Source organism: Coregonus lavaretus (assembly GCF_964263955.1).
Source record: "Coregonus lavaretus genome assembly, contig: HAP1_SCAFFOLD_1117, whole genome shotgun sequence".
NCBI lineage: Eukaryota > Metazoa > Chordata > Actinopteri > Salmoniformes > Salmonidae > Coregonus > Coregonus lavaretus.
The window spans coordinates 82,121-102,709 of record NW_028162834.1 but is presented as its reverse complement, the minus strand read 5'-3'; the positions used below and the strand labels follow the sequence as shown (position 1 = coordinate 102,709).

Genomic DNA, 20,589 nt, shown 5'->3' with positions numbered 1-20,589 from the left:
GCTCCCATACTCTTGTTCTACAGGTGGTGCAACCTCCATCCCTGTTAAATGACAACTTTGTGATGCAGTCATTTATGATTTATCCTTTCTTGGGATGACTTTAGAGCTGACAATGTTTATATCATAAACCAACAGCAACGGAGCATCTGTGACCTGGCATCAGTCTGCCTGGAGGGACAGGACCTGAATGTGAGATATGTTTATGGACGTGTTTAGTTTGGAAGTCTCCCAAAGTGTGTGTGTATCTGTTTGTGTGTGTGTGTGAGAGTTAGCATTGAGAGGCAGCTGGGTATATGTGTTTTTAGATGTGCAAGTGTTTGGGATTTAGGTCGGGTTTATGCTGTCTCGTCACATCTTTCTGTAACCCCCTCCTCCTGTTAGTGGGAAAAACTTACAGAGATGGTATCTAATCCTCTTCACTTTGCCATGTAGGGCAAAACACAAGCAAAGACGTGAGAAAGAGAAATACATGAAGAGAGGTAGACACACAGAGAAGTGAAGAAAGGGGACTTGTTGTGTATGCAACTTTACCATAGATTGAAAGTTCAGTTCTTTTTTAAGAGGGTTCATTCATAATTATAAACTGGGTGGTTCAAGCCCTGAATGCTGATTGGCTGACAGCCGTGGTATATCAGACCGTATACTACGGGTATGACAAAACATGTATTTTTACTGCTCTAATTACGTTGGTAACCAGTTTATAATAGCAATAAGGCACCTCAGGGGTTTGTGGTATATGACCAATATACCACGGCTAAGGACTGTACCCAGGCACTCCGCGTTGCGTCGTGCGTAAGAACAGCCATTAGCCGTGGTATATTGGCCATATACCACACACCCTCGGGCTTTATTGCTTAATTATACAACGGTGGTTTGGAATTCCCATTGTTAGATCCTGCCCATGATATACTAGACAACATACACATGGCCAGTACATTCATAAAAAGTGCCATCGTTTACGTCGTTATCTACCAACGCACTACTACTACTACTACTACTACTACTACTACTACTACTACTACTACTTTTACAGATCCACTGTCTCATCTGCCCAGCCATGCAATTAATTAACCTGATCTCCACTGTAAAATGTGTCTAGACATTATCTACGACATTTGCAACATTGCTGCAATATTGAAATTCGATCTCCACAGTCTCCCATAGTAATGAATGTGTTGGCAGTTGGGACGAGACAGAAATGCAGCTTTTCTCAGCCAGTCGAAATCACGAATCAGCATAATTTTTATGGATATACAGTACCAGTCAAAAGTTTGGACACACCTACTCATTCCAGCGTTTTTCTTTATTTTTACTATTTTCTACATTGTAGAATAATAGTGAAGACATCAAAACTATGAAATAACACATACAGTGCCTTGCGAAAGTATTCATCCCCTTGGCGTTTTTCCTATTTTGTTGCATTACAACCTGTAATTTAAATGGATTTTTATTTGGATTTCATTTAATGGACATACACAAAATAGTCCAAATTGGTGAAGTGAAATTTAAAAAATAACTTGTTTCAAAAAAGTCTAAAAAATAAATAACGTAAAAGTGGTGCGTGCATATGTATTCACCCCCTTTGCTATGAAGCCCCTAAATAAGATCTGGGTCAACCAATTACCTTCAGAAGTCACATCATTTGTTAAATAAAGTCCATATGTGTGCAATCTAAGTGTCACATGATCTGTCACATGATCTCAGTATATATACAACTGTTCTGAATGGCCCCAGAGTCTGCAACACCACTAATTAAGGGACACCACCAAGAAAGTGGCACCATGAAGACCAAGGAGCTCTCCAAACAGGTCAGGGACAAAGTTGTTGAGAAGTACAGATCAGGGTTGGGTTATAAAAAAATATCGGAAACTTTGAACATCCCACAGAGCACTATTAAATCCATTATAAAAAAATTGAAAGAATATGGCAACACAACAAACCTGCCAAGAGAGGGCCGCCCACCAAAACTCACGGACCAGGCAGGGAGGGCATTAATCAGAGAGGCAACAAAGAGACCAAAGATAACCCTGAAGGAGCTGCAAAGCTCCACAGCGGAGATTGGAGTATCTGTCCATAGGACCACTTTAAGCCATATACTCCACAGAGCTGGGCTTTAAGGAAGAGTGGCCAGAAAAAAGCCATTGCTTAAAGAAAAATATAAACAAACTTGTTTGGTGTTCGCCAAAAGGCTTTTTGGCCATCAAGGAAAACACTATGTCTGGCGCAAACCCAACACCTCTCATCACCCCGAGAAAACCATCCCCACAGTGAAGCATGGTGGTGGCAGCATCATGCTGTGGGGATGTTTTTCATCGGCAGGGACTGGGAAACTGGTCAAAATTGAAGGAATGATGGATGGCGCTAAATACAGGGAAATTCTTGAGGGAAACCTGTTTCAGTCTTCCAGAGATTTGAGACTGGGACGGAGGTTCACCTTCCAGCAAGACAATGACCCTAAGAATACTGCTAAAGCAACACTTGAGTGGTTTAAGGGGAAACATTTAAATGTCTTGGAATGGCCTAGTCAAAGCCCAGACCTCAATCCAATTGAGAATCTGTGGTATGACTTAAAGATTGCTGTACACCAGCGGAACCCATCCAACTTGAAGGAGCTGGAGCAGTTTTCCCTTGAAGAATGGGCAAAAATCCCAGTGGCTAGATGTGCCAAGCTTATAGAGACATACCCCAAGAGACTTGCAGCTGTAATTGCTGCAAAAGGTGGCTCTACAAAGTATTGACTTTGGGTGGGTGAATAGTTATGCACGCTCAAGTTTTCAGTTTTTCTGTCTTATTTCTTGTTTGTTTCACAATAAAAAATATTTTGCATATTCAAAGTGGTAGGCATGTTGTGTAAATCAAATGATACAAACCCCCCCAAAATCAATTTTAATTCCAGGTTGTAAGGCAACAAAATAGGAAAAATGCCAAGGGGGGTGAATACTTTCGCAAGCCACTGTATGGAATCATGTAGTAACCAAAAAAGTGTTAAACAAATCAAAATATATTTTATATTTGAGATTCTTCAAAGTAGCCACCCTTTGCCTTGATGACAGCTTTGCACACTCTTGGCATTCTCTCAACCAGCTTCACCTGGAATGCTTTTCCAACAGTCTTGAAGGAGTTCCCACATATGCTGAGCACTTGTTGGCTGCTTTTCCTTCACTCTGCCGTCCGACTCATCCCAAAGCATCTCAATTGGGTTGAGGTCTGGGGATTGTGGAGGCCAGGTCATCTGATGCAGCACTCCATCACTCTCCTTTAAAAAAATATATTGTTTTTTAGGGGGTAGATCAGCTTTAATATTGCAGATAAATTGTAACTTCCATCAATGTAATTGTCTGCATCACTTCCAATCCCCCATATGTTTTTTTTCTCGCAAATATATATATATATATATATATATATATATATATATATATATATATATATATATACATATATATACACACACATATACAGTATCTCACAAAAGTGAGTACACCCCTCACATTTTTGTAAATATTTGAGTATATATTTTCATGTGACAACACTGAAGAAATGACACTTTGCTACAATGTAAAATAGTGAGTGTACACCTTGTATAACAGTGTAAATTTGCTATCCCCTCAAAATAACACATTTACATTACATTTTAGTCATTTAGCAGACGCTCTTATCCAGAGCGACTTACAGTTAGTGAATACATATTTTTATAAATTTTATTTTTTTCATACTGCTCCCCCGTGGGAATCGAACCCACAACCCTGGCGTTGCAAACGCCATGCTCTATCAACTGAGCTACATCCCTGCCGGCCATTCCCTCCCCTACCCTGGACAACGCTAGGCCAATTGTGCGCTGCCCATGAGTCTCCCGGTCGCGGCCGGCTGCGACAGAGCCTGGATTCGAACCAGGATCTCTAGTGGCACAGCTAGCACTGCAATGCAGTGCCTTAGACCACTGCACCACTCAGGAGACACAACAGAAACACAACACAGGAAACACAACACACAGCCATTAATGTCTAAACCACTGGCAACAAAAGTGAGTACACCCCTAAATGAAAATGTACAAATTGGGCCCAATTAGCCATTTCCCTCCCAGGTGTCATGTGACTCGTTAGTGTTACAAGGTATCAGGTGTGAATGGGGATTAGGTGTGTTGAATTTGGTGTCATCGCTCTCACACTCTCTCAAACTGGTCACTGGAAGTTCAACATGGCAACTCATTGCAAAGAACTCTCTGAGGATCTGAAAAAAATAATTGTTGCTCTACATAATGATGGCCTGGGCTATAAGAAGATTGCCAAGACCCTGAAACTGAGCTGCAGCATGTTGGCCAAGACCATACAGTGGTTTAACAGGACAGGTTCCACTCAGAACAGGCCTCGCTATGGTCGACCAAAGAAGTTGAGTGCACATGCTCAGCGTCATATCCAGAGGTTGTCTTTGGGAAATAGATGTATGAGTGCTGCCAGCATTGCTGCAGAGGTTGAAGGGGTGGGGGTCAGCCTGTCAGTGCTCAGACCATACGTCGCACACTGCATCAAATTGGTCTGCATGGCTGTCGTCCCAGAAGGAAGCCTCTTCTAAAGATGATGCACAAGAAAGACCGCAGTTTGCTGAAGACAAGCAGACTAAGGACATGGATTACTGGAACCATGTCCTGTGGTCTGATGAGACCAAGATAAACTAATTTGGTTCAGATGGTGTCAAGCGTGTGTGGCGGCAACCAGGTGAGGAGTACAAAGACAAGTGTGTCTTGCCTACATTCAAGCATGGTGGTGGGAGTGTCATGGTCTGGGGCTGCATGAGTGCTGCCAGCACTGGGGAGCTACAGTTCATTGAGGGAACCATGAATGCCAAGATGTACTGTGACATATTGAAGCAGAGCATGATCCCCTCCCTTCGGAGACTGGGCTGCAGGGCATTATTTCAACATGATAACAACCCCAAACACACCTCCAAGACGACCACTGCCTTGCTAAAGAAGCTGAGGGTAAAGGTGATGGACTGGCCAAGCATGTCTCCAGACCTAAACCCTATTGAGCATCTGTGGGGCATCCTCAGACGGAAGGTGGAGGAGTGCAAGGTCTCTAACATCCACCAGCTCCGTGATGTCGTCATGGAGGAGTGGAAGAGGACTCCAGTGGTAACCTGTGAAGCTCAGGTGAACTCCATGCCCAAGAGGGTTAAGGCAGTGCTGGAAAATGATGGTGGGCACACAAAATATTGACACTTTGGGCCCAATTTGCACATTTTCACTTAGGGGTGTACTCACTTTTGTTGCCAGCAGTTTAGACATTAATGGCTGTGTGTTGTGTTATTTGAGGGGAGAGCAAATTTACACTGTTATACAAGCTGTACACTCACTACTTTACATTGTAACAAAGTGTCATTTCTTCAGTGTTGTCACATGAAAAGATATACTCAAATATTTACAAAGATGTGAGGGGTGTACTCACTTTTGTGAGATACTGTATATATACATTAAAATACAAAAACACAGTCATGGGAAGCACAAATAGAACATCACAAATCACCAGTAAAAAAGTTAAATTCCTCCACAAATAAGTCCCCAATCAATACTTTAAATTGCCCATACGGCACCAGAACATCAAGATGAAATATATTTTCGATTTTGTTCCAGCAATACAGTGCATTAGAACTAAAAGCAGATTTACCTAGCTCGGTGGAGAGTTAACCAATCCTGTGAAAGGGTTAGGCAACTCAGGTGTCTATACTTCAACAGCAAAGTTAGATAAGACGGAAGTTTATGAAGTAGGGCCTTGTAAACCAAAAGGGAGTAATGTAGAGATATACGGGTCTTTAGAGAAGTCCAGCCAACCTTTTGATACAGGATGCTGTGATGAGTATCAAAACGGTTAAGCTGATTTAATTGCCTACAGGCAACTTCTATCTGCTACATAGTCCTTTATGTAGGGTTAGTGTGTACTGTGTGCTTCGCTATTATAGTCCTATAGGGAACACTGTGCCTGAGTCTTATAGGGATGACTGTGTTGTCTGTTGTTGATTCCTATAGGGAGGAGATGTAGGGAGGAGGTGTGTCCTGAACAGGGTTATGTCATCATGACTCGTACTGTGTTCAACCCCAGCCAGACAGTACACACCTGACTCAGACTGCGCCATGACCCAGCGCCAACACTCCACACCCTCTCAAACACACACACACACATTCTCTCGATGCATACACATACATATACACATACATACATACATACATATATAAACAGTCGTAGTCAAAAGTTTTGAGAATGACACAAGTATTTCCTTCACAAAGTTTGCTGCTTTAGTGTTTTTAGATATTTTTGTCAGATGTTACTATGGTATACTGAAGTATAATTACAAGCATTCCATAAGTGTCAAAGGCTTTTATTGACAATTACATTAAGTCTATGCAAAGAGTCAATATTTGCAGTGTTGACCCTTCTTTTTCAAGACCTCTGCAATCCGCCCTGGCATGCTGTCAATTAACTTCTGGGCCACATCCTGACTGATGGCAGCCCATTCTTGCATAATCAATGCTTGGAGTTTGTCAGAATTTGTGGGTTTTTGTTTGTCTACCCGCCTCTTGAGGATTGACCACAAGTTCTCAATGGGATTAAGGTCTGGGGAGTTTCCTGGCCATGGACCCAAAATGTTGATGTTTTGTTCCCCGAGCCACTTAGTTATCACTTTTTCTTTATGGCAAGGTGCTCCATCATGCTAGAAAAGCATTGTTCGTCACCAAACTGTTCTTGGATGGTTGGGAGAAGTTGATCTTGGAAGATGTGTTGGTACCATTCTTTATTCATGGCTGTGTTCTTAGGCAAAATTGTGAGTGAGCCCACTCCCTTGGCTGAGAAGCAACCCCACACATAAATGGTCTCAGGATGCTTTACTGTTGGCATGACACAGGACTGATGGTAGCGCTCACCTTGTCTTCTCCGGACAAGCTTTTTTCCGGATGCCCCAAACAATCGGAAAGGGGATTCATCAGAGAAAATGACTTTACCCCAGTCCTCAGCAGTCCAATCCCTGTACCTTTTGCAGAATATCAGTCTGTCCCTGATGTTTTTCCTGGAGAGAAGTGGCTTCCTCGCTGCCCTTCTTGACACCAGGCCATCCTCCAAAAGTCTTCGCCTCACTGTGCGTGCAGATGCACTCACACCTGCCTGCTGCCATTCCTGAGCAAGCTCTGTCCTGGTGGTGGCCCGATCCCGCATCTGAATAAACTTTAGGAGACGGTCCTGGCGCTTGCTGGACTTTCTTGGGCGCCCTGAAGCCTTCTTCACAACAATTGAAGTTCTTGATGATCCGATAAATGGTTGATTTAGGTGCAATCTTACTAGCAGCAATATCCTTGCCTGTGAAGCCCTTTTTGTGCAAAGCAATGATGACGGCACGTGTTTCCTTGCAGGTAACCATGGTTAACAGAGGAAGAACAATGATTTCAAGCACCACCCTCCTTTTAAAGCTTCCAGTCTGTAATTCTAACTCAATCAGCATGACAGAGTGATCTCCAGCCATGTCCTCGTCAACACTCTCACCTGTATTAACGAGAGAATCACTGACATGATATCAACTGGTCCTTTTGTGGCAGGGCTGAAATGCAGTGGAAATGTTTTTTTGAGATTAAGTTCATTTTCATGGCAAAGAGGGACTTTGCAATTAATTGCAATTCATTAGATCACTCTTCATAACATTCTGGAGTATATGTAAATAGCCATCATCAAAACTGAGGCAGCAGACTTTTTGAAAATTAATATTTGTGTCATTCTCAACTTTTGACCACGACTGTACATACATATACATATCCTTTTTAAAAAATATATTTCCCTTTATTCCTTTCCAACCCCACCTCCCCTTCCCTAATTGGAGTAAACTAGTGAATAACAATGCTTAGGCGCCTACTTCCAGCTTATACATACTATATAAATTTTATGGACATAGTCAATTTTACAATAATTATATTTTGTTTGTTTTTACTCATGAACTTCCTTTACCCTCAACCTCTCTGATCATTCTAACTGTGCTCTTTCACAAAAGCTCTCAACCTATAACCTATATACTTATTATGGACACAGTATGCTTTACATTAGTTATATTGTTGTTATTAGTTAATAATAAATAATATGCCATTTAGCAGACGCTTCTATCCAAAGCGACTTATAGTCATGTGCGCATACATTTTTACGTATGGGTGGTCCCGGGGATCGAACCCACTACCCTGGCGTTACAAGCGCCATGCTCTACCAATTGAGCTACAGAGTTGTTCTCTTCAACTCCATTCAACACCACCCATCTATCTCTGAACACCATCCATATTGGATTTCTATTTGCTATATATTTTTCAACTGTACTGTGATGTTTTACAAAAGTTCTGAACCCTTCTATTCTCATTGTTTCTACAGATTGTAAATTTAAAATAAACATTTTTGCTAAAAGTATTATTATATTATTGATCGATTGACTATGACTTTTCAGATCACCCAGTAGTGCAATCTGCAGGGTTAGCTCCAGGTAAATATTGCAATCCTTTAGCCATTCCTGGACCTGTGTCCAAAAACAAGCTACAAATGGACAGTACCAAAACTAATGATTATGTCTCTTCGCAGCAAAATCTGCAGAGCTGGGAAGATTGTATCCCCCATATAAATAACATTCTATTGGTAGCAAGTATTTTATAACATTTTCAATTGAAAAATCCTAAGTTTTGAATCCGGCGTCGTTTTGCATATCAGTTCATAAACACTATGCCATGGGATCGGTACGTCAAAAATCTCTTCCCAACTATTTTGCAATCTATGTGACGGCTGTCAATCCTTTGGTCCTTAAATGAAACTGCTATACTTTTTTATTTATCTCAATTTTCTTTAACCAATTATGTTCTTTAATGCAGGGCCGACAGACAAGTTCCTTACTTTTTCCCCCTTCCACTTTCCTCTTCCATTTTTGCGGATAATGCTGCAATTATTTGGTTGTAATTTTGGGTAGAGCAGACATTTCCATATGTTTTTGTTAGCTGCATGTGCGACAACTCCACCAGTCCTACCTATGATATAATTTATGAAGATTATACCTTTTTAATAAATATTTTTTAAAAAAATATTGTTTTTTTTTATCAATTAGTATATTTGAGTTTAACCACAATATTTGTTGCATTATTTGTTCTGTCATTTCTGGACGATTAAATTGAAATTGCAACTAACTTTCTATGGCTTGTTTTAGAAATAGTGATATTTGGTCAAATAGCCCTTACACAGCCTGGAGGTGTGTTGTGTCATTGTCCTGTTGAAAATCAAATGATTGGGATGGTGTATCGCTGCAGAATTCTGTGGTAGCCATGCTGGTTAAGTGTGCCTTGAATTCTAAATAAATCACAGACAGTGTCACCAGCAAATCACCCCCACACCTCCTCCTCCATGCTTCACGGTGGGAACTACACATGCAGAGATCATTCACCTACACTGCGTCTCACAAAGACACAGCGGTTGGAACCAAAAGTCTCCAATTTGGACTCCAGACCAAAGGACAGATTTCCACTGGTCTAATGTCCATTGCTCATGTTTCTTGGCCCAAGCAATTCTCTCCTTCTTATTGGTGTCCTTTAGTAGTGGTTTCTTTGCAGCAATTCGACCATGAAGGCCTGATTCACGCAGTCTCCTCTGAACAGTTGATGTTGAGATATGTCTGTTACTTGAACTCTGTGAAGGACTTATTTGGGCTGCAATTTCTGAGGCTGGTAACTTTAATGAACTTATCCTCTGCAGTAGAGGTAACTCTGGGTCTTCCTTTCCTGTGGCTGTCCTCATGAGAGCCAGTTTCATCATAGCGCTTGATGGTTTTTCCGACTGCACTTAAAGAAACTTTCAAAGTGCTTCACATTTTCCGGATTGACTGACCTTCATGTCTTAAAGCAGGGTTCTTCAATTCCGGTCCTGGAGGGCCGAAACACCTCTGTTTTTCATCCTCCTTCTAATCAGGGGCTAATTCAGACCTGGGACACCAGGTGAGTGCAATTAACTACCAGGTAGAAATAAAAAACAGAAGTGTTTCGGCCCTCCAGGACCGGAATTGAAGAACCCTGTCTTAAAGTAATGATGGACTGTCGTTTCTCTTTGATTATTTGAGCTGTTCTTGCCATAATATGGACTTGGTCTTTTACCAAATAGGGCTATCTTCTGTATACCCCACTACCTTGTCACAACACAAAACTGATAGGCTCAAACGCATTAAGAAGGAAAGAAATTCCACAAATTAACTTTTAACAAGGCACACCTGTTAATTGAAATGCATTCCAGGTGACTACCTCTTGAATCTGGTTGAGAGAATGCCAATAGTGTGCAAAGTTGTCATCAAGGTAAAGGGTGGCTACTTTGAACAATCTCAAATATAAAATATATTTTGATTTGCTTAACACTTTTGGTTACTACATGATTCCATATGTGTTATTTCATAGTTTTGATGTCTTCACTATTAATCTACAATGTAAAAAATAGTAAAAATAAAGAAAAACCCTGGAATGAGTAAGTGTCTGAACTTTTGACTGGTACTGTATATATAAAATAAAACGGTTAAAACAAAACGAAATGCAGCTAGTTTACTGTTTAGTTGGCCAGCTAGCAAGGGGGGAAGAGCCTCCATACCAACCATTTTTCTTTGCCATAGCAACCTGCAAAGTTCTGGAACAATCAACCAGCGCTTGGGTAGTTTTGCTTTACATGGCAGTCAAGACAAATAGAACTAACGACCAGAGAACGCCTACATTTGCACTTGACAACCAGTGTTAGTGAATGTAGCATCAGGTACATTTTTAAAATAAAAATAGTAATCTTACTTTTTAATGCTGGTAACTTGTCGGCTTCACCTCGTGGCTATGACGTGATAAAAATGTCATAACACATGGACTTGAGTTTATTATTGCTTAATTACAATCTCCATGCACGTACAAACCAAACACACACAACACCACAGCATCACATGATCACAGGATTAAGGAGAGAAACAATGGGTATTTAATCCTAATTTTAAAAGCACTGCTGCATTTGGAATAGGGATTACTTCTCTCCCCATCTCACCCCTCTCTTCACCAAACCTGCTTCATTCCTCACCATGTCCTAAAAGGTAAAAGGAAACTTACTCCTCATTCATGTAAAATGTGTCTATTCTATTCTTCATATAAACATGCTCTCACAATTCTTTGGCATACACTCATTTACGATGCTATAAAAAAGGTAAATGACGCTTAGGGTCATTGGTTTGGGTCATGTGAAGTAACCATCACAGATGTTGATGAATTTCACCATAAGAGCAGAGTTAACCTTGTAGATCATGTAATGACCCTCTAATATCATGGAGCTGCCAAGGAGAACCCGTTTCAGAGTGTTGCTGAGGTTTAACTGCCCCAAAGGTAAGTTCAAATTTGCAGTCTGCTGCAATGGTATTGACACAAACACATATAGACACACACTGACACAACAGACTTTAATGACATAACACACACCATTAAACCGTTCGTCATGAGTGTGAAACCAATAACACGCTAGTCTGACAGCGGTGTATAGCAGAGGAACCCAGTCTCATTACTATGCTTTTCAGATGAGACAACGCAGTAATTTATTTATTCACTTCTATTGTGTTTAACGAGAGCCTTAATGAGTCAGTTCAATACATCCCATGTACAGTGCCTTCGGAAAGTATTCAGACCCCTTGACTTTTTCCACATTTTGTTACGTTACAGCCTTATTCTAAAATTGATTAAATGAAACAAATCCTCAGCAATCTGCACACAATACCCCATAATGACAAAGTGAATACAGGTTTTTAGAAATTTTTGCAAATATATTAAAAAACGGAAATATCACATTTACATAAGTATTCAGACCCTTTGCTATGAGACTCAAAATTGAGCTCAGGTGCATCTTGTTTCCATTGGTCATCCTTGAGATGTTTCTACAACTTGATTGGAGTCCAACTGTGGTCAATTCAATTGATTGGACATGATTTGGAAAGGCACACACCTGTCTACATAAGGTCCCACAGTTGACAGTGCATGTCACAGCAAAAACCAAGCCATGAGGTCGAAGGAATTGTCCGTAGAGCTCCGAGACAGGATTGTGTCGAGGCATTGAAGGTCCCCAAGAACACAGTGGTCTCCATCATTCTTAAATGGAAAAAGTTTGGAACCACCAAGACTTTTCCTAGAGCTGGCGACCCGGCCAAACTGAGCAATCAGGGGAGAAGGGCCTTGGTCAGGGAGGTGACCAAGATCCCGATGGTCACTCTGACAGTGCTCTAGAGTTCCTCTGTGGAGATGGGAGAATCTTCCAGAAGGACCACCATCTCTGCAGCACTCCACCAATCAGGCCTTTATGGTAGAGTGGCCAGACGGAAGCCACTCCTCAGTAAAAGTCACATGACAGCCCGCTTGGAGTTTGCCAAAACGCACCTAAAGACTGTCAGACCATGAGAAACAAGATTCTCTGGTCTGATGAAACCAAGATTGAACTCTTTAGCCTGAATGCCAAGCGTCAAGTCTGGAGGAAACCTGGCACCATCCCTACGGTGAAGCATGGTGGTGGCAGCATCATGCTGTGGGGAGACTAGTCAGGACTGGGAGACTAGTCAGGATCGAGGCAAAGATGAATGGAGCAAAGTACAGAGAGATCCTTGATGAAAACCTGCTCCAAAGCGCTATGGATCTCAGACCGGGGCGAAGGTTCACCTTCCAACAGGACAACAACCCTAACCACACAGCCAAGACAATGCAGGAGTGGCTTCGGGACAAGTCTCTAAATGTCCTTGAGTTGCCCAGCCAGAGCCCGGACTTGAACCCGATCGAACATCTCTGGAGAGACCTGAAAATAGCTTTGCAGCAATGCTCCGCATCCAACCTGACAGAGCTTGAGAGGATCTGCAGAAAAGAATGGGCTCCCGAGTGGCGCAGTGGTCTAAGGCACTGCATCTCAGTGCTTGAGGTGTCACTACAGACCCCCTGGTTCGATTCCAGGCTATATCACAACCGGCCGTGATTGGGAGTCCCATAGGGCGGTGCACAATTGGCCCAGCGTCGTCCGGGTTTGGCCGGTGTAGGCCGTCATTGTAAATAAGAATTTGTTCTTAACTGACTTGCCTAGTTAAATAAAATTTAAAAAATTAAAAACTCCCCAAATACAGGTGTGCCAAGCTTGTAGCGTCATACCCAAGAAGACTCGAGGCTGTAATAGCTACCAAAGGTGCTTCAACAAAGTACTGAGTAAAGGGTGTAATAATTATGTAAATGTGTTTTTTAATTTTTAATAAATTAGCAAAAATTTCTAAAAACGTGTTTTTGCTTTGTCACTATGGGGTATTGTGTATAGATTGATGTGGGGGGGGAAAACAATTTCATCCATTTTAGAATAAGGCTGTAATATAACAACATTAGGAAAAAGTCAAGGGGTCTGAATACTTTCCAAAGGCACTGTATCCCATCAAAATACCATTTCAGTATGGAATGCTTTATAGGTACACACAATGGAAGGATCAACAACATGTGACAGATTATACATTCTTTTTCTGCATTCCATTTAATTCATTTCCCCTCTGAACGATCCTTTGATATCTCAGTCTGTCTGGTATTCAGCTGCCGAGGGCTGGGGGATAAAAGGGACTTCTAACATGTCTCTGATTGCTGTTTGTTTGTGACTTAACACATAGCAGGATTAGACTACAATGTGGTTGATTCCATTGATAAACTGTTGACAGCATTGAGGTTGCTGTGAAGGAAACCTTGAATGAATCCTTAATAGCAACATGTGTTTCGTAAAGAATATGTGCTACAGTAGCTGTAGCTCAGTTGGTAGAGCATGGCACTTGCAACGCCAGGGTTGTGGGTTCGTTTCCCACAGGGGGACAGTATGAAAATGTATGCATTCACTAACTGTAAGTCGCTCTGGATAAGAGCGTCTGCTAAATGACTAAAATGTAAAATGAATATAATAGCATGGGGGTGTGAAATGCTATACATTACTGTATTACACAAAAACAATTCATACATGACACGTATAACTAATCTCAGAAAAAGGTACATTCACACTGAGCATTGTATACACCCACAAAAAATATTATAGTATTCACTGTATTGTTTTTGTGGACTAAAATAGTATTTACAGTTTACTATAGTAAAAATACTGTAGTATATACAGTTGAAGTCGGAAGTTTACATACACCTTAGTCAAATACATTTAAACTCAGTTTTTCACAATTCTTGACATTTAATCCTAGTAATAATTCCCTGTCTTAGGTCAGTTAGGATCACCACTTTATTTGAAGAATGCGAAATGTCAGAATAATTGTAGAGAATGATTTATTTCAGCTTTTATTTCTTTCATCACATCCCCAGTGGGTCAGACGTTTATATACACTCAATTAGTATTTGGTAGCATTGCCTTTAAATTGTTTAACTTGGGTCAAACGTTTCAGGTAGCCTTCCACAAACTCCCCACAATAAGTTGGGTGAATTTTGGCCCATTCCTCCTGACAGAGCTGGTGTAACTGAGTCAGGTTTGTAGGCCTCCTTGCTCGCACACGCTTTTTCAGTTCTGCCCACACATTTTCTATAGGATTGAGGTCAGGGCTTTGTGATGGCCACTCCAATACCTTGACTTTGTTGTCCTTAAGCCATTTTGCCACAACTTTGGAAGTATGCTTGGGGTCATTGTCCATTTGGAAGACCCATTTGAGACCAAGCTTTAACTTCCTGACTGATGTCTTGAGATGTTGCTTCAATATATCCACATATTTTTTCTTCCTCATGATGCCATCTATTTTGTGAAGTGCACCAGTCCCTCCTGCAGCAAAGCACCCCCACAGCATGATTGTCACGGCTGATGTGGATGCGGTGTGGGAGTCAGGCGCAGGACACAGAAGCTTAGTCGCAACGACTTTAATAGTCAAAAAGGCAATAACCTAAATAACGTGCCTCTAACACAGGAGGCGAGCGATTACGCTAACAGTGCGTAAAATACTAAATACTCGAGAACACAAATAACGAGACACCAAACGGACAGGCGTACAACAACAGACAACTGCAAACAAAACCAAAGGAAACTTATAGGTGACATAATCAAAACATAATACGAGACAGGTGCACCAACAAGACAAAACCAAACAAACATAGAGAACATCAAACGGTAGCAGCTAGTACTCCGGGGACGACGAACGCCGAAGCCTGCCCGAACAAGGAGGAGGAGCAGCCTCGGCGGAATTCGTGACAGTACCCCCCCCTTGACGCGCGGGCCCAGCCGTGCGCCGACCCCGGCCTCGGGGACGGCTAGGAGGACGTGGAGCAGGGCGCGTAGGATGACTCCGGTGGAACTCAGTCAGGAGGGATGGATCTAAAATGTCCCTCCTAGGCACCCAGCACCGTTCCTCCGGACCGTACCCCTCCCACTCCACGAGATATTGTAGACCCCCCATCCGACGTCTCGAATCCACGATGGACCGGACTGAGTACGCCGGAGCCCCCTTGATGTCCAGTGGGGGCGGAGGGGTCTCTCTTATCTCACACTCCTGGAGTGGACCAGATACCACCGGCCTGAGGAGAGACACATGGAACGAGGGGTTAATGTGATAGTCATTAGGCAATTGCAACTTGTAACACACCTCGTTCAATCTCCTCAGGACTTTAAATGGCCCCACAAACCGCCGGCCAAGCTTCCAGCAGGGCAGGCGAAGGGGCAGGTTTCGAGTCGAGAGCCAGACTCGATCTCCAGGGGCGTATACAGGACCCTCACTGCGGTGGAGATCGACGCTCGCCTTCTGCCTGCGGATGGCCCGCTGCAGATGTACGTGGGCAGCATTCCACGTCTCCTCCGAGCGCCGAAACCACTCATCCACCGCAGGAGCCTCGATCTGGCTCTGATGCCATGGTGCCAGAACCGGCTGATACCCTAACATGCACTGAAAAGGGGTCAGGTTAGTAGAGGAGTGGCGAAGAGTGTTCTGAGCCATCTCTGCCCAGGGGATATACCCCGACCACTCCTCCTGCCGGCCCTGGCAATATGATCTCAGAAACCTACCCACATCCTGGTTCACTCTCTCCACCTGCCCATTACTCTTAGGGTGGTAACCCGAGGTAAGGCTAACCGAGACCCCCAAGCGTTCCATGAACGCCCTCCAGACTCTAGAGGTGAATTGGGGACCCCGATCAGACACTATATCCTCGGGAACCCCGTAGTGCCGGAAGACGTGGGTGAACAAAGCCTCAGCGGTCTGTAGGGCAGTAGGGAGACCCGGCATTGGAATGAGACGACAGGCCTTAGAGAACCGATCCACAACGACCAGAATAGTGGTATTCCCCTGAGAGGGGGGAAGATCCGTGACAAAGTCCACCGAGAGGTGAGACCACGGCCGTTGTGGAACGGGCAGGGGTTGTAACTTCCCCCTGGGCAGGTGTCTAGGCGCCTTACACTGAGCGCACACCGAGCAGGAGGAGACATAAACCCTCACGTCCCTAGCCAATGTTGGCCACCAGTACTTAACACTAAGGCAGTGCACTGTCCGGCCAATACCTGGATGTCCAGAGGAGGGTGACGTATGAGCCCAATAAATGAGACGATCACGGACCTTGAGCGGCACGTACGTCCGACCCACTGGACACTCTGGGGGAGTAGGGTCGGTGCGTAACGCCCGCTCAATTTCCGCATCGACCTCCCATACCACCGGTGCCACCAGACAAGACTCCGGCAGTATGGGAGTGGGCTCAATGGACCTCTCCTCTGTGTCATACCGCCGGGACAGGGCGTCTGCCTTACCGTTCTGGGACCCTGGGATGTAAGTGATCTTAAAAACGAACCGGGTCAGAAACATGTTCCACCTAGCCTGACGAGGGTTCAATCTCCTAGCTGCCCGGATGTACTCCAGGTTACGATGGTCAGTCAGAATGAGAAAAGGGTGTTGAGCCCCCTCAAGCCAATGCCTCCACACCTTTAGGGCTTGAACCACGGCTAACAGCTCCCTGTCCCCTACGTCATAATTACGTTCCGCGGGGCTGAGCTTTTTAGAATAAAAAGCGCAGGGACGGAGCTTAGGAGGCGTGCCGGAGCGTGGCGACAGTACTGCCCCAATACCGGCCTCTGACGCGTCCACCTCTACCTGGAACGCTAAAGCGGGGTCCGGGTGCGCCAGCACCGGAGCCGAAGTGAACAGGTCCTTCAGTTTACAAAACGCCCTGTCCGCTTCAGCTGACCACTGCAAACGCACCGGGCCCCCCTTCAGCAGGGAAGTAATGGGAGCTGCTACCTGTCCAAAACCCCGGATAAACCTCCCGGTAGGAATTGGCAAAACCCAAAAACTGCTGCACCTCTTTAACAGTGGTTGGGGTTTGCCAGTTACGCACGGCTGACACACGGTCAATCTCCATCTTCACCCCTGACGCTGACAACCGATGACCCAAGAAGGAGATGGACTCCTGGAAAAACAGACATTTCTCTGCCTTGACATACAAATCATTGCTCCAACAGCCTACCCAACACTCGACGCACCAGGGCTACATGCTCGGCTCGTGTAGCAGAGTACACTAGGATGTCGTCAATGTACACTACCACTCCCTGCCCATGCAGGTCCCGGAAGATCTCGTCCACAAATGATTGGAAGACTGAAGGAGCATTCATTAACCCGTATGGCATGACAAGATACTCATAATGACCTGAGGTGGTACTAAATGCCGTCTTCCATTCATCTCCCTCCCTAATGTGCACCAAGTTATAAGCGCTCCTGAGTTCCAGTTTTGTGAAGAAACACGCTCCGCGTAATGATTCAGTCATACTCACAATCAGAGGAAGAGGGTAACTGTATTTCACAGTGATCTGATTGAGACTACGGTAATCAATACACGGGCGCAACCCTCCATCCTTCTTCACAAAAAAGAAACTCGAGGACGCAGGGGAAGTGGAGGGCCGTATGTATCCTTGTCTCAGGGACTCAGCTATGTATGTCTCCATAGCCGCCGTCTCCTCTTGAGACAGAGGATACACATGGCTCCGCGGGAGTGCCGCACCTGTCTGGAGGTTTATCGCACAATCTCCCTGTCTATGAGGTGGCAATCGCGTCGCCCTCGTCTTGCTGAACACGAGTGCCAAATCCTCATACACAGGGGGAATGTGCATTGCGGGCACTTGGTTCGGACTCTCCACCGTGGTCGCCCCAACGGAAACACCTAAACATCGCCCAACACACTGGCCAGACCATTCCTTGAGAGCCCTCTGTTGCCACGAAATGGTGGGGTCATGGGTGATTAACCAAGGAAGCCCCAGCACCACGGGATACGCAGGGGAGTCAATTAGATACAACTGAATAATCTCCTCATGACCCCCCTGCGTCTTCATCTTTAGTGGCGCTGTGACCTCCCTAATCAACCCAGATCCCAACGGGCGGCTATCTAGGGCATGGACAGGAAAGGGTGCATCAACGGGCAGGAGGGGAATCCCTAACTTAGAACAAAATTTCCGATCAATAAAATTCCCAGCTGCGCCTGAATCGACTAGCGCCTTATACTGGGAATGAGATGCAACCTGAGGAAATACCACAGGTATACACAAGTGAACAACAGAGAGCTCTGGGTGAATGGGGCGCCTACTCACCTGAAATGACTCCCCAGTGCGCGACCTGTTGCCCCGATTCCCTGGAGACCCTCCCCAGCACCTAGCCGCAGTGTGTCCTCCACGGCCACAGCTGGTGCAGGGGACGGCCCCCCTCGGGTTCTCTCTCCTTCTCTCTCTAGCGCCAGCACCCCCGAGCTCCATAGGGCTCGGCTCGGAGGTGGTGGGGGATGGAATGGACGGCCCCAACTCGGGACGTCCGCGGGTGGCCAGCAGGGTATCCGGACGGATGGACATGTCCACTAGCTGGTCGAAGGACAGGTTGGTGTCCCTGCAGGCCAGCTCTCGACGAACGTCCTCACGCAGGCTACACCGATAGTGGTCGATGAGGGCCCTCTCATTCCACCCCGCATCCGCCGCTAGAGTCCGGAAATCCAGGGCGAACTCCTGTGCGCTCCTCTTCCCCTGTCGGAGGTGGAACAGACGCTCCCCCGCCGCTTTACCCTCAGGAGGGTGATCGAAAACAGCCCTGAAGCGGCGGGAGAACTCCGCGTAGCTGATGGTGGCGGCATCTATTCCCCTCCATTCGGCGTTGGCCCACTCCAACGCCTTGCCGGAGAGACAGGAGATGAGGGCGGAAACGCTCTCGTATCCCGAGGGCGCCGGGTGTATGGTGGCCAGGTAGAGTTCCACCTGAAGGAGGAACCCCTGACACCCGGCTGCGGTGCCATCATACGCCCTCGGGAGCGAGAGACGAATCCCACTGGATTCCGGAGCTGGTCTGGTGGGGCTGGCCGATGGTGGTGGTAATGTAGGAGGTGTGGGCACGCCTCCCCTTTCCCATCGGCGCAGGGTGTTCATCACCTCCTGCATGGCGGAGCCGAGTTGCTGGATCCTGGCGTCCTGGCAGCTGAGCCGATCCTCCAGCGACTCGGTCGGCGCAGCTGCTCCTGCTGACTCCATAGTATGGTGTGTTGTTCTGTCACGGCTGATGTGGATGCGGTGTGGGAGTCAGGCGCAGGACACAGAAGCTTAGTCGCAACGACTTTAATAGTCAAAAAGGCAATAACCAAAATAACGTGCCTCTAACACAGGAGGCGAGCGATTACGCTAACAGTGCGTAAAAGACTAAATACTCGAGAACACAAATAACGAGACACCAAACGGACAGGCGTACAACAACACACAACTGCAAACAAAACCAAAGGAAACTTATAGGTGACATAATCAATACATAATACGAGACAGGTGCACCAACAAGACAAAACCAAACAAACATAGAGAACATCAAACGGTAGCAGCTAGTACTCCGGGGACGACGAACGCCGAAGCCTGCCCGAACAAGGAGGAGGAGCAGCCTCGGCGGAATTCGTGACAATGATGCTGCCACCCCCGTGCTTCACGATTGGGATGGTGTTCTTCGGCTTGCAAGCACCCCCTTTTTCCTCCAAACATAACGATGGTCATAATGGCCAAACAGTTCTATTTTTGTTTAATCAGACCAGAGGACATTTCTCCAAAAAGTACGATCTTCGTCCCCATGTGCAGTTGCAAACCGTAGTCTGGCTTTTTTATGGCGGTTTTGGAGCAGTGGCTTCTTCCTTGCTGAGTGGCCTTTCAGGTTATGTCGATATAGGACTCGTTTTTCTGTAGATATAGATACTTTTGTACCTGTTTCCTCCAGCATCTTCACAAGGTCCTTTGCTGTTGTTCTGGGATTGATGTGCACTTTTCACACCAAAGTACGTTCATCTCTAGGAGACAGAACGCGTCTCCTTCCTGAGCGGTATGAAGGCTGCGTGGTCCCATGGTGTTTATACTTGCGTACTATTGTTTGTACAGATGAGCGTGGTACCTTCAGGCATTTGGAAATTGCTCCCAAGGATGAACCAGACTTGTGGAGGTCTACCATTTTTTTTCTGAGGTTGTGGCAGATTTATTTTGATTTTCCCATGATGTCAAGCAAAGAGGCACTGAGTTTGAAGGTAGGCCTTGAAATACATCCACAGGTACACCTCCAATTGACTCA

General features: G+C 45.0%; 1 protein-coding gene across 1 annotated transcript in view; it reads left to right on the top strand.

Moving 5' to 3' along the window:
* The window catches only part of LOC311118793 (neuronal acetylcholine receptor subunit alpha-7-like), a gene marked incomplete at both ends in the record, with an annotated part of 83,356 nt that overhangs the window by 42,347 nt on the left and 20,420 nt on the right, over positions 1 to 20,589 (top strand). The window lies entirely within an intron of this gene.